Below are 15,860 nucleotides of genomic sequence, written 5' to 3'. Positions count from 1 at the left end.
TTTTACACAAGTTTTATGGTTTTAGAGAAATGTCAAAAATACAGTTGCCTCAGGAGAATTGATGCACCTCTGAAGTGACCTTGGGAAAATCAAGATTTCTCCTAGAGTGGTTGGCCAAATTACTTACTTGATGAGTCAAATGATAACTAGACACAAATAAATTTTGAATGAGCTATCATGAGCTCAATTTGGAGTTGAGGAAGACCTTCAAAAGTTGACTGCAACTGCACTTTGCCTTTAGGAAGCCTCATTTTGCACATTTTGACCAGTCTTGGGAGATTTGACTTTTGACAGGGAAATGAACTCCAAATTGAAAAATTCAAGTTGTGTTGGAAATTAGACTCAATAATATCTCCAATGAGCTATCCCATGCCCAATTTGAACACCAGGAAGGCCTCCAAAAGTATCTCGCAAAAAGCACTACGCACTAGAGTTGGAGCGCAACGCACTCATTCAGCGCTACGCATTGAGGTAGCGCAGCGCACCTATGAGGTGGCGCAGCGCACAAGACTATAAGGCCCGAAATCGCTCACATCTTCTTCAAAGACTCCCAAATTTCTAAATTCTTCATTGCCCAAGTAAGTTAACACTCCTTCATGGCAAATGAATGAGTTTATCTTAGTGTTTATGGTGATTTAATGGGAAAAAACTGAAACCCTATCTCCTTGCATTGCTTGTTAAAAAACAATGTCTAGGGTTTAAAAAACAATGTCTAGGGTTTAAAAAAATTTAGTTTTGCTGCTAAATTCCATTCCTATCATTTTCACTCCCTCACTCCCTCATTTCATTTCCTCCCTCCCTTTTCATTCATATTTACTCATTCCATATTCCCCATATCCCTAAGACTACTTACCCTAATCCCTAATCTCATTACCCCAAACCCTAATTGCTATCCCAAAACCATAAATATCATTCCCTAAAGCCTTTCACTCCCTAGAAACCCTATCAGCAAACCATCATGGAGCTCGAAAACATGAAAGCAAACCGGCAAGCTGCCAAGAGGAGGAAAATCAAATTGACCACACTTGAGCAAGAAATTCAAGTTGATCGTGAATATTGGCTTGAGAGGACAAACATGCACCTAGAAAAAATTCTATAGAAGGCCAACAACTAGAAAAACATGTTAAGGAACATGGCATACCACTACTTGTCAAGAAATATGGTGTACAAAACAAGAATCAGGAATTTGAAAGCCAAATTGAAGAAAGCCATGAGGAAGAGAAAAGAATAAAATAGACTCTAGATCTTGGTTGAGGCTTCCTTAGCCCAAAACAGCACCTGATGAGGAACACTCAGCCCAAATTTCAAAAAATTTGGGAAACTTTTTGGAAATTTTGAAATTTTTGACCTAAAAAACAAGTTTTTCTGCCTGATGCACCGCGCTACTTGGCGCGCACTTTTTCTAGAGACCTCCTTTTGAAGAAAACTCAGCATTTTTGGATTTTTCATGGAAAAATATGAGTTCCCTCACATGGCTAAGAAATTTTGACAGGTTTTGAGCTTCCAAAAATGTCAAAAACACCTCAAAAATGACCTTTCTGCCCCTTTTTGGACACACAGGAAGCAGTGTTGGGATAACTCAAAGTTGGAGGGGAAAATGGAGGCCAAATTTACAAATTCCACTTATTCTAGAAATTAGACAAAAATACCTTTCCAACAAGCCCACTTGGAGAAAAATTGGTGCACGGGAAGGCCTCAAAAATCAGCTACAAAAATGCGCTACACATAGGGAAATCAATGCGACGCATAAGAGGAAATTTTCTCATTTTGGCCAAAAAACTCTGTTTTTCGCCTAGTTTCTTCACAGTTTGAATTTTCTATTTCTAATAGTCAAAGTCATGATATAATTTAATGTGAATTGATGGATTTTTATGTAATCATGCTAAATTTTCACTCATAGAGGTAGATTCATCTTGAAAAAGTAGTTTGCAATTGAATGAATCAATTTCCTAGATTTTAGAGGCATGTTGTTCCACTGCCTACTTTTCAGTTCTTAGTTTAGATCTTGTTGAAACAGCTCCTAAACTCATGAACTCGACCCCTAAAGCCTAGCATGATTTGTTTGATGCCTATATCTAGTATGTTTTCAGTCATTTGAGAAGGTTGGACTCTTGTAAATGCTTTGAGCATTATTGTACATTCATTTTCAGTAGTTTGGCAAAGGAATTGACCAGGGTTTGCAGCACTTTATGGGATTCTTGTGGCGTCTTGATTTGGTATTGTGTTTTCTTCTGTAATTGCAAGTTTTACATGTGATTTATGTATTCCATTACCTCTCTTTGCTTCATCTTAACTAAATCAAACAAGGATAAAGGTAGAATGCATTTAAATTGCAGTGCTCTACCTAGGGTTTGGTTAGTTATCTACGTTTTCAGCTGTTTGAAGAGAATCCCTGAGACTTTCATGCCCTATCCAACTCCTCACCGGTCTAAAAGCTCTCCATCTCACTCAATTTGAAGTGCTAAACCATTTGCCTACCTCGCCCCATAGAGATATCTGCAAGACTGTGTCCATTCCCCAGACCCAAATATTATTTTTCACAATTGAGCCAGCAAACCCATCTTAAATTCAATCAGACACCTCTATATACATACCTAGCCTAAAATCAGTCATTACATCAATCATCTCAAGCTTTCATTGGCCATCGTTTCTGAGATTGACAAGGAGAGAGCCCTCTTCCGACCTGGTAGGGCTAGCTATGAGGTTAAGCATGGTTTGATGTTACCCTAGACCTGCCTTTCTCAGCCTGAGGTAGATTTAGGCTCTAACAGTTCCCTCTTCTTACAAAGGCACCAAGGTATGATTGATGCCATCCTTATGAAACTTATTATTCCCATCCTGCACAACTCCTTTTTCAAATTGCCACAGTCTAACCTATAAGATATGAAACACATGCATGGGCATGATATCACATGGTATTTTCACCTTATAGTTTCCTATCTGCAACTCCACTTCACACTTCTCATTCGCCAACAATTGATGACCCTTTTGAATCCATGACACCTTGTAAGGTGTTGAATGATTCATCTTCTTCAATTTCAAATTCTCCACCCCTTTTGTAGACACCAAGTTGTCCATGTTGCCAACATCAATCACCATCTTGCAACATTTACCTTGGAGTTAACAAACATTCCTAAATAATTCCTTCCTATGAGCTGGCTCAACAACATCCTTCTCCGATTTGAACAACACTTTATTAAGTAACAGGGATTCTCCTGTCTGTGGTACATTCTCTACCTCTAGTACATTTTCTTCCCCTTCTTTTACTAGGGCAACAACAAAAATTCTCTGGCCCTCTTCTCTATTTTCTAGATATTCATATGCCATATGTCCAAGTTGTCCACACCTGTACCAACATATCTCTCTTCCTCTACCTATTCCTCATCCTTTTGGAAAAGGATCTTCGGCCTCTAGAGTCTCCCCCTTATTATCAATGTGGACTTAAGCTACTAGTTCCTTCCTTCCATGTTCTAGATTTCTTCTGGTTGACTGTTGTCCTCTTTCTCTAGAAGTACTTTTTCCTTTTCGATACCGCTTCCTTGCAATATTATCCTTAGCCTTCAAAGCTAATTGGTATGCTTCCTCTACTGTGTTGGGTGATAAAACATTGATTTCATCCTAGATGTACAACCTGATACATTAATATATCTGTATGTATTCTCTGTAAATTCTTCTGCATATCCAGCCCTAATATTCACCTTGTAAAACCCTTGTGTGTACTCTCTTCCAATCATCAATCTTTGCTTGAGACTCTACATTTATCTGAATACAGTAACCTGATAACCCTTTGGCAAGAAATTTCCTCTGAGCTTTGCTACAATTCTATCCTATCCCTTAATTTCCTGCTTATTATTCCTTCTCCTTTCAACTTGTACTCCATCCTGTTAGAGTAAGTCTGGTCATCCGTCCGTCAGAGATCAAAACTCTTTTTGCATTTCATGTTTAGGTGTCCCATCGCTCTCGATCAGTTTCATTTCGTTAGGAGCATGCCATAAATATAACATAAGGTATTTTGTCATTCATACCCCTCATGCTTTGCACTGCTGGCTCAGGTCTGTCCATCAAAATCAAATCTTAAAAGTCATTTGTAGTCGTGTTGCAGTTTCTAGGTCATAACAATCATTTTATTCATTAGGTCTAGGGTTAGTCAATTTGGTCTTCGACAAAGTCTAATAAAGCCAGCAGGCCAGAGGAAGGTTCTTGATGAAGTTCTTGATAAGTTATTATTTTAAAGATTTTTATCGTCATATGGATGGATTATGACTTTTCTTCAAAACTATGTTTTGAAGACAAGTCGACATTTTGTTATTTGTAATAATTTTCAAAAAAAATTCAGTTCTTGAATTCTTCAGGTGCAGCCCTGGTCTCCTTTTCCAAATCCCATGTCAGCTATGCCTGCAAAAAAATTCCAAGAAATTCATCATTTCAACCAAAAATCAAGGAGGAAACAAAAAGTCAGAGTTCTATTAATTGTCAAAAAGTGTCAATTGCAAAACATTACAAAAATGGGTTTTGGAGAAACAAAAATCAAAGCAATGTCTTTATAAGCTTTTGCTATAAATATCAAATTCATTTTTGCATGCCAAGGTCGAAGAGAAACATTTCAAAACGAATTTCGGTGAGCTGTGCATGTTTTGGGACGAAAGAGTTTGCAACCAACCGGCGCAGCGCATATAACAGGTGGCACGACGCATTGGGGATTTCTGCCCAGTGTTAATTTGAACAGGCGCGGCGCACAGAGAGCGCACGGCGCACTAGGTTCTTGGCGCGACGCACACAGTTCAGAGCCCGAAAGTGTGTCAAATCTCTTCAAATTGCTCATCCCTTGCGTGGAGTTGTCAGGTAGGGCCTTCTATTTTGACATTGCTTCAGATTTTATGATAAGAGATGGTGGTGTAAGGGTGATAAAGGTTGAAACAAAAATTCAAACCCAACACAAAAAAATTTGCTGCCAGGGTTTCGAAGCTCACAGTTTTGTCACCAAGGACTCTCCTCCTTCCCCATTCTCCCTTGTTTCCTCATTTCCTACCCCCCCACTAAGTTGATCAATCCTACATTACATTCAAATCCCAAAACCCTAGCCCTTATAAAAATCTCCTCAACCCTATACAACTAATCCCAAACCCTAAACCTTATCCCATATATAAAATCCCCCTCCTCTCCCTAATTAAAATTATCCCAATAATTCTCATTCCTCAATATTGTTTCCCCTTCCTAACAATCCCTAATAGTCCCTGTTGCATTTGTTTTTTCCCTTGGTGGCAGAAATTGAAATACAACACCAAAAAGAGCAGTCCAAGTACAGTTTATATACAGCAGTAGCTTTGTCTTTGAGGTATTTTGTCTAGCAGTCATGGCATCTGAGCATTCATCGGACTATGAGGTGGAAACCCAAAGTGACTCTCCCTTGGAAGAACAGGCACCCCGGAGGCCTCATAAAAGTGGCAGACATGTTAGGGAAGAACCGACCACCCTTACAGAATTGCAGGCCTGCTCTCTTGCTATGCAGTGTTTTCAGCATCAGTCATGCTATGAGTTTTGTCAAAAGGTGGCTAGTGTCCAATTTCATCATGAGTTGCTTCGTCTTTTTGTGTTGCACTTTCATGGCGATCAAGCTATCTTGGTTGGTTTCACCTTCACACTTACACCAGAATCTGTCTCATTAGCAACCGGTATACCGAACATTGGTGAACCATGGCACAAGAAACAGAAAATTGACCGGCAGCATTATGAGCCATACATCAAAACCAGTTTCTTGAGGCAGCGCAAGAGAGTGTTCCCATTCTGGTATCTGAAAGATGAATGTGCTCCACTAATGAGATTGATCATGAAATATTTCAGCTATGAGGGACGGTTCTCTCGTCTTTATGCTTATCACATCAGGTTTCTCATGCATTTCACCAGGGTATGGATGATGAACATTCCGTATTTCATTTGCCAAAACATTGAGAAGATGACCACCTTTATAAAGCATAAAACACCTCAGTAGCAACTTAACAGTGCATATCATTTTGCTCTTACTAAGATTTTGGTGGTTCATCAGGGTGGAAGGGGCCTCGCTTCCTCCATCAGCATCACAAGTACAGGACAAAGGCAAGAGGCCAATGCAATATGAGGGGCCTTCAGGTGAGCCATCAAATGAACGAGAGACCAACTTCATTCTCCTTCATGATGATGATACAAATACAGGTCCACAAAGTGCCAAACTTAGAGAGATCATCTAGGAGCAGCAATCAGAGATCGAAGCCTTATTCCTTGACTTGGACAGGGCTAAGTGGACCATGAAATAATTGGAGCAGAGGAAAAAACAGCTTGAGGATCAGCAAGCGATCATGGAGCTACAAAACATTCGTGAGCATCGCCAAGCTGCATAAAGGAGAAGAGTTGAGCTCACGTCATTAGAGCAAGAGATTAATGAGGATCAGGAGGCCAATCTTGAGAGAGTGAACATGCACTTAGAGAGGCTGTTGGACAAGGCCAACAAAGACCATGCATTGATGAGACACATGGCTTTCCACTACATGGCGCGAAACAACGTGTGCAAGGCTTGAATCAGGAATTTGAAGGCGAAATTGAGGAAGGCAATCAAGAAGCAAAAGAGGCAAAGGGAGCTTGATCGTCTTCAGATATTGGCTGAGGCCTCTTTAGCCCAGCATAACACTTGATAAGGAAGCTCCAGCCCAAATTTCAAGAAATTTGGGGCATTTTTGGTATTTTTGGAAATTTTTGTGCAAAAAACAGGGTTTTTCTCCCTGTGCACCGTGCCACATGGCGCGCGCTTATGATTGGGAGCTCCAAATGCAAAAAACTTTATAGTTTTGGATTTTTCATGAAAAATCATGACTGTTAGTGCATGGCCAAGAAGTTTGGGCAAGTTTTGAGTCCTTAGGAGGTCAAAAACACCCTAAAAATGACCTCTCTGCCCCTAATTTCACACACAGGGAGTAGTCTTGGGAGATTGAGTTTTTAGAGGGTAAAATGGGCACCAAATTCAGAAATTCCACTTGGGTTGGAAAGTAGATAGGTAGGGCTTTCGAACAAGCACACTTGGACTCAATTTGGACTTAAGAAAGTGCCTCAAAATCAGCACCAAAGTCGCGCAACGCATACAGAAATTGGCGCGGCGCACAGAGTTTTTTTGACCAACTTTTCACCTTCCAACTCAGAAATTCAGCCAGTTTGACTTGTTTTGCTTTGTGATGTTATTTTTGACCTATCTTGATGTAATTGAATGAACATGATGTAATTTTGACATTTAGTCACTTTTTCTAGAGGATTCATTCACCAAAGAGTGAAAATTTAATGAATGAATCAGTTTCCTACCTTATAGAGGCAAGTTGTTTTGATTGCCTAGATTTTAGTGCTTTGTTTAGAATTGGTTGACACAGCTCCTAGAATGATAAGCTCGACCCCTAGAGGCAAGGGAATGGGTTGGGATAGTCTATATCATGTATTTTCTAAGTCATTGTCAGGGTTGGACTATTGGGAAAAGCTTGGCACTCTATTGTACATTTTATCTCTACATTTTTTGCTAAGGAAAGACCAGGGTTTTGCAGCACTGTTTGGGATCCATGTGGCTTTATGTTTTGATGGTGTGCTTCTCTGAGTAATTGTAAGTTCATTAGTGTTATGTGTATCATTTTCTTGCTTCTTCTTCTGAATTTGAACAAATAAGTGATTAAGGTAGAATACATACTGCTATGCTCTGCCTTTGAATTTGTTTAAATTTTCGTGTTTTCATCTGTTTAAGGAGAATTCTTGAGACTTTCTTGCTCTCCTTAGCGCCTCACCAATCCAATCTATCCATCTCATTCACTTTAAAGCAACAAAACAATTGCCTTCCTTGCCCCAATCAGACCTCTGCAAAAACTGTGCCTCATCCCCGAGCCCAAATTTGCCTTTCCCATTTTTTCAACAAAACCCTTAAAAAACCAAATTAAATCCCTACACTTAAATACCTAGCCTAAGATCAGTTGCAAAATTAGTCATCTCGAGCCTCGTTGATTACCTTTTGCCGAGATTGACCCGGAGAGAGCCCTCTCCTGTCCTCGTAGGGCTAGCTACGAGGCTGAGTGTGGTTTGATGTGGACCTAAAACCTTGTCTTTTCAGCCTGAGACAAATCTAGGCTCTAACACATCCCACCATAAAGTGGCACATCCCTTCAGTTTAGTGACAACAAACTTAACCTTCTTCTCTTGTTCCATCTCTTCATACTCAAAGAAATTTTCCATCTCTATAATCCAATCAATGAGACCTTTCGGATTCAGGCTACCTAAGTAAGAAGATAGATTAGGACTTTCCTTCATAACATATCCTAAAACTGCGTTCAATATCCTAGTTTCTTGAGGATATTCAACTATTTTTTCCTTTAGGGATTCCTCTTCTTCCTCACTTACATCCCCTGATTCAAGTTCCCTCTACTTGCTCGATTCCATGGCTATCATTCTTTCTTCCAATCATTGTATAACTCTCATTACTTCAACATTAGATGCATGCCTATGTCCTCTCCGGCCTCCTCTAGCACCTCGTCCAACATTGTTTTCCATGATCAACTTATTTGTTCTTGGAGAAGATGTAGGATATGCTCTGATACCAACTAATATAGGCCTTTATCTTTTTGCTAATTTTCTATAGTAGGTTAAGCTCAAATATTCCCCCTTTTAATGGTTGGGCCAACCAGAAGCACCACAATATATATATATATATATATATATATATATATATATATATATATATATATATATATATATATATATATATATATCAAAAGGTATGCATTTAGGCCAAAACCACAAAGAATCATTGCAGTCAAGCTTTTAACAAGCTTCTAAACGAAATTGGGCTTGTCTTTGATAAAAGGCGTTAACTCTACAACTTTGATTTCTAATCCTCAACACTTATAACATGACCAAAAATCATGACCAAGCCAACTTTAAGTTTTTTCACTTGTATGTGTCAGTATGGGCTTACAACACCTAAACCACCCCCATGTGCACACAAAGGGAAATCCTTGGGAGACAAACTCTAGGGTTTCTCTGTCAAATTTTGACCTCAGCTCTGTTAACTGTTAGTCATACTCTCATCTTCCTTAGACATATTAGACTAGCATTACATCATCCTAGCCTATTTACAAGTGCACAAAAGAGATGCACCCAGGAGATAGCATCCAAGATTTCTCCGTTAGTTGATGGGCGTGGCTCCGATAATTGATGATCTCGAATCACTTCAAAAGGTGTTCATGTCTCCACCTTTAGGATGAGTCAGCGCAAAATCACCTACATTCCATGCAATTCTGACCTCCTCTTAATTGGTTCGGCTCACATGTAAGCCCCATCCTAGACAGCCCAACTTATTTCACAAATGTGCTCCTCTTACCCCTACAGGATAAACCCTTCAACCTGACGTAGTTAGGGGATGGTTTCCTTTGACATAGTTTCAAATTCCCATCTCCCAGTGCTATTAGGTGTCAGACTCCAGTCAGATTTTAAAGAAACTAAGTGTTTCCCCTTCCACTTGTGTATTTGACCCCGACTATGTCAATGCTTCAAGTCACTTTGTCACTATTGCAACCTCCCACTTGCACTCTATAAACCCTCTCTCACTTACTTTGACAACTACAGTTCATAACAATAACATATATGGATATACATACACAAACAATAAATAATGATTATAGAAGGACTAGATTGGAAATTCAACAACGCTGCAGAAGGTCTAGTTTATTGGAAAATCACTCTCGCACTCCACAATTTTTTTTTAAGGAAATTTAATAATAATACATCATTATGTTGGCCTAAATCCATGAACATACGATCAAATGGACCATTTTTTGGAACATGAACCAAATTACAACAATATGCTAAATTTAATGAGTTACATGGCAAGCAAAGCAAACTCTATCTCTATCCTAACAAATCCACTCATTGAGGAACCAACTCATGAGGTAAATAAATTTTGACCTCTCAACCAATCAATTTTTTTTACGGATGCTCTATTGTCATAATTACCTAGGAGCAAGGGCCATGGTGGGATTACCTAAAATATAAAATTGGGAGTCTCCATTAGTTTTCCCATTTGGTTAGTCTGTAAGCATCTTAAACGGGACAATTTATCCTTGTGAGCATCAAACCTAAAAATCCCACCATTCCTTGCCCATGATTGGGGAACCTATCTTGAATCAATACTTTCTAGCTAGTAGATATCTAAAACAACCATAGTTGATTTCCTTTGCATGGTTCAAGTGCATTTGTAATGATAGGTGAGGAAGTGATGAGTTGGTCAGGAGTTGGCTAGGTTGTAGAGTTGAGTTAATAGAGTCTTAAAGCCTTTGACTACATTATTGTTTAGGGAATCAGAGTGGGTGTTCTCTCTCAATATCCAAATAAACAAATTAGTATAAGTGGCCATGTATCAATTAATACTGACATCAATTAGAATAAGTTTCAAAATTTTGTTTTATGACTATTGTTGGCTCTTGATTTTGGTCTTATTTTTGCTAAAGGAAACTTACTTAATCCATATATTTTCCATCCATTTTCCACTATAACCATCCCATTTTGATGTATTTCATGTCTATTCAGGTATTTAATTTTAATTTTTCAAATTCTAAAGTTTTTATGAAAATTTGGTTTCAAGTGCAAATATTGACAGATTCAGAAATTCCCGTAATAGCTATATGGATGACATGTTTGCAGGACACTTGGGCACGAGTTTGATGCATGGATGGATAGCTTGGGAACTAGGACTGAGCCAACTCTACTTGGTTCGATCAGAACAAGCTTTATTAGGCCCATTTAGTGCTGGTCAACCATGACTAGTTATTCAAAAAATCCATAGAAATACGGCAGTTTTGAGATTTTATGGTATTGACCATATTTCTTGGGATGGGATTGATGAATTCAACTTAGATAGGTGAATATGAGTAGATATGTTTGTTATAAAGATTATAGATCAGTTTGTTTCACAAGACTTCTATTTAAAGCCAAGACTTTGATGGCTTATGTATTGACTTTTGTATAATTTCATGCTGAGACATTTTGGAGTTGAGAGCTAATTTGAAGAACCTATTCTACTACTATTTTGCTGTTCAATAATGTGGATGTGTGACTGAATTTTAAGCTTCTGATATCAATCTTCAAGTGTGCAAAGCAAGGGTGGAGGGCCCCCATTCCAAGCTAAGTACACTTCTTCGTTTAGACTAGTTTAATTTTCCATAATCTGGTTATTGTAGAAGTTGTTTACATGCTTTGTTTCAGATTGGTTTATGGTTAATGTGTGATTATTTACTTCATCAAATCTTATTTTATTCATCACTTTAGTAATTTGGAAAAACAGAGTGTTCAAGTTGAGCACTCCTTCTGTTAATTTGGTGAATTGTAACTAGTTTTCCTTGATTACATGCAAGCAGTTTTCTTATGTATTTTTGGTTTTCAATTGATAGCATTATGGTGAATGAATTATGATGGAAAATGCCAAAGGTATCTTAAGTTAGGATCCTCCCTTCATTAATGATTTGTCCATCTTAAGCTATTAGTTTTTTATTTCTATTCATCAAGTAATAATTGAGGATGAATTTGACCTCTTAAGTTAAGAGCCATTTCAGCTTTCCCTCTTTACAAAGTGAATTGGAATTGTTAATATAGGTTATATTTGTAATATGCACTTCTTTAGTTTTTGAAAAACTTATCTTTCAAGTTTGATTACATCTAATATTCATATATAGTGGACTTGCCTTCAAGTATTACCAACCCGGATTGATAAGGAATATTTGTGTTAATTTGTGTGAATAAATTAGCTCAACATTTTGGCGCCATTGTCGGGGAGGCAAATATCGGCATAGTCAATAGGAAGATAAGCAAGAGCTCTGAAAATCTCATAAACAAAAAAAAAAAAAAAAAAAAAAAAATAGTTACATTTCTTTTCTAGTTATGTTTCTTTATGCCTAGAAATAGATATCCTCAAGGTAGATTTATTAAAATCCCTCCACAAATATAGGTAGGACCATCAAAGCCAAAAACACCAGGTACTGGTAATCCAACAATTGAGGAATTGGAAGAAAAACAAAGAACTGGACAAAGGTTAACTTTAATTGAGAGGCAAACTTTGTTAGCCTGGGAGGTAAAAAGAAAATAGTTATCAACTTCAGGAAAACAAAAGGAAACTGTTAAAGAAAAACAACCTATTTTTGAATCTATAAGTCAACCTATCTTTGAACAACCTGAACCTCAAATTGACATTGAAACAATCAAAGCTATGGCATAAGAGGGACATGGATCTGTTATTCTTACTCCTGAACAACGACTTGAATATGAGAGAAAACAAAGAGAATGGAGAAGACAAAGAGAGCAAGAGGCAAAATGAGAAAATGATAGAAAGATATAAGAGGATAGGAAAATACAAAAAGATGGTGGTGATCAGGAAACTACCTTTGGCCTTCCAATAATAGATACAAGTGTAATATTAGGAGAAGAGGTGAAAATGAAAAATATTCCACCTTCTGTATTGCCAAATTTTTATGGAATGTCAACTGAAGATCCTAATTCTTTCATGTTTGAATTTTATATCCTATGTAGAACATATGGATACACTGATGACACACACAAACTTCGTCTCTTTCCTGCTACATTGAAAGCAGTAGCCTTAAAATGGTTCATGGGTTTAGGAGAGAAAACAATAGCTTCTTGGGATGATATGAGATCAGTATTTCTTAAAAAGTATCAAGCCTATTGTAGGCCTAGGGACTCAAAAGAAGATGTTTTCAAAATGACACAACAAGAGGAAGAAAGTCTAGAAGAATACTTAGAAAGATTTGCATATAATCTACAAAAATCCAAACAACACTCTCTAAATCAAGAAACCATTCGAACAATCTTTCTCAAAGGTATAAGAGATGAATATCTTGACATTCTGAATGTGATGGGAAAGGGAGATATTTCAAACTTGCCATTCAATGAAATTGTTGAATTATGTCAAAAATATTCTAGAGGTAGATCAAAATCTGGAAAGAGAGATGGGAGTTCAAAAGCAGCAAAATCAGCAGCAGGAGGAGTAACAAGAGCAGAAATAGGAAGCTTGTTAGAAAACTTCAAAACTGACCTCCTAAGTACATTAGGAACTCAGGTAGATGTTCTAAAAGCAAATAAGAAGAAAGAAGAACAAGAACAAGCTTTAGCAATCTTTTGTTCCAAATGTAGAAAGAAACATCCATTAAGAGAATGTCCTTTGGATAGTGTTCAAGTATGTGGTCTTTGTACAGAAAACCATTCAACAGAAAATTGTCTAAGGTTGAAAGAATTGCAAATGAATCCAATGGAAGAAGTGCAAGGAATAGAAGGTTTCTATTATGTGGCACCATGAAGACCTTGGCAACCAAGGCTTCCTCAACAAAATCTGCAACAGTTCCCTCAACAAAACTATCCATATCCGCCTCAAAATTCTTGGAATACTCCAATGCCATGGCAAGCTTGGCCTCCACAACAATATCCAAACCAACCTGCACAAGGATGGAGAGGATATGGTTATGGAAACCAGCCACCTCAACAATATCAACAACCATTTCCATATCAACAATATCCACAATCCATGCCATTTCCGCAACAAAATTCTGCATATCCGCAATCCATGCCATTTCCACAACAAAATTCTGCATATCTGCAATCCATTCCATTTCCACAACATAATTCTCCACCATTATTAACACAACCACAATAGCTACAGCTACCTTCGAACCAGTCCAGACCAACTCAATTACTAGCCCAACCACTGGCAAATCCGAACAATAAGATGGATAAACCTGCATACATTATAGAAGAAACAACATATTTTCCAACATATTCTATTCTTCCTGTAAATGATGTCCATTTAAGGTCTGGAAAGGTACTTACAAAGGATTCTCCTCCAATCATAGAAGATCCAATTGAGTAAGGAGAACAACCTAAAACATCACAATCTGAAACACAAATTCAGAAAGGAAAAACTATTATAACTCAAACACCACCATATCCTGAGAGGTTAGTAGAGCAACAAAAAGAAATGAACCTTCATGAATTTGATATTTTGGATGAACTGAAAATGCTTATGTAAAAATTCCTTTATTGAAGGCAATCAAAGAGATACCAATATATGCTAAAACAATAAAGGAATTATGCATTAAGAAAACTGGTAAAAAGAAGAAGGATCCTACTACAATCCAAGTCATTGGCAAATTAGCAAGCCTCATGTCAACACAAACAATGGTAGAGAAATATATTGATCTTGGTATCCCTATGGTTACTATTTCAATAAATAATTTCTTAGTTCCAAACACATTAATAGATTTGGGAGCCACTATAAATGTAATGACTATGGAGACAATGAAAAATCTGCATCTAAACAACATTAGATCAACTTCTACGATTTTAGAGTTAGCAGACAGATCTAAAGTTGTACCAGAAGGAATACTAGAAGATATCATAGTCTCTTTGGATTCATGGGAGTATCCTGTTGACTTCCTTATCTTGCAGCCAAAAACAAATTTGGGAGGACATCCTCTAATCTTAGGCAGACCATGGCTAGCCACGGCTGATGCCTTTATAGGATGCAGATCTGGAAGTATGATTATTTCACATGGAGATGAATGGAAACACATTACACTTTATTCACCTGCACAATCATCTTCTTTAGAATCAATACTTGAAACTCAAGAACAGCAGCAAACTAAATTAGTTTTAAGTATAAATCAAGTCTTTGACCTTAGAGAAGAAGAAGAGAATGAGGATTTAATGGATCTTTTCATCTCAGAACCAAATATTTCAGAGCAGCTTAGGGAGATTCAATATGAAGCTGCAAGTAAGAATCAATGTTTTCAGGAAACTTGTATAGTTCAATCCTTGCGAAGCTCTTTTTCAAACATTTTTCCTGTAAACACAATTACCAATTCAACAACAAAAACAATTGAGATATATCCTGGAAAACATTTGAACATTGGAAACCATTTGCAATCGTCACAAGAACAAGAGGTAATTGCATTATTACAAAAATATTCAAAAGCTTTTGCCTGGGATTATACAAACATGCAAGGAATCCATCCCAATACATGTATCCACCACATCTATATGGATGATCAGATCAAACCTAGTAAGGCAACCTCAAAGACGAATGAATCCCATGATGAAAGAAATAATGAAGGAAGAACTGCAGAAATTGCTTAAAGTTGGGTTCATCTATCCTATTTCAGATAGTCAATGGGTTTCTCCATTGGTAATAGTACCAAAGAAAAACGGGAAGTGGAGAATATGTGTAGATTATCGGGAATTAAACAAAGTGACATTAAAAGATCATTTTCCGCTACCATTCATTGACCAGGTTCTAGACTCATTAGCTGGAAAGAAATTTTTCTCCTTCCTGGATGGGTTTAGTGGGTACAATCATATTAGAATAGCAATAGAAGACCAAGACAAAACAACATTCACTTGCCCATGGGGAACCTATGCATATAATGTCTTGCCATTCGGGTTATGTAATGCACCTGCAACTTTCCAAAGAGCAGTGCTTGCAATATTTGTTGATCTAATCCATGAATGTGTAGAAGTTTATATGGATGACTTCACAGTATATGGAAACACATATGACGATTGCCTCAACAATCTTGAGAAAGTTTTGAAGCGATGCATAGAAACAAATTTGTCATTGAGTAACGAAAAATGCTATATGATGTTGACAGAAGGCATAGTTTTGGGACACCATATTTCCGCTTCAGGAATTAAGGTGGATCCAGCAAAAATACAAGTCCTTGTGAATTTAATGCCACCTACAACACAAAAAGAGGTAAGGAGTTTCCTGGGTTATGCAGGCTACTATAGACGATTCATAGAAAACTTTA

This window comes from Pinus tabuliformis, chromosome 6, assembly GCF_031772625.1.
Source record: "Pinus tabuliformis cultivar Carrire ecotype Pingquan chromosome 6, CPIR1, whole genome shotgun sequence".
Lineage (NCBI taxonomy): Eukaryota > Viridiplantae > Streptophyta > Pinopsida > Pinales > Pinaceae > Pinus > Pinus tabuliformis.
Note: the sequence above shows the minus strand (reverse complement) of the source record.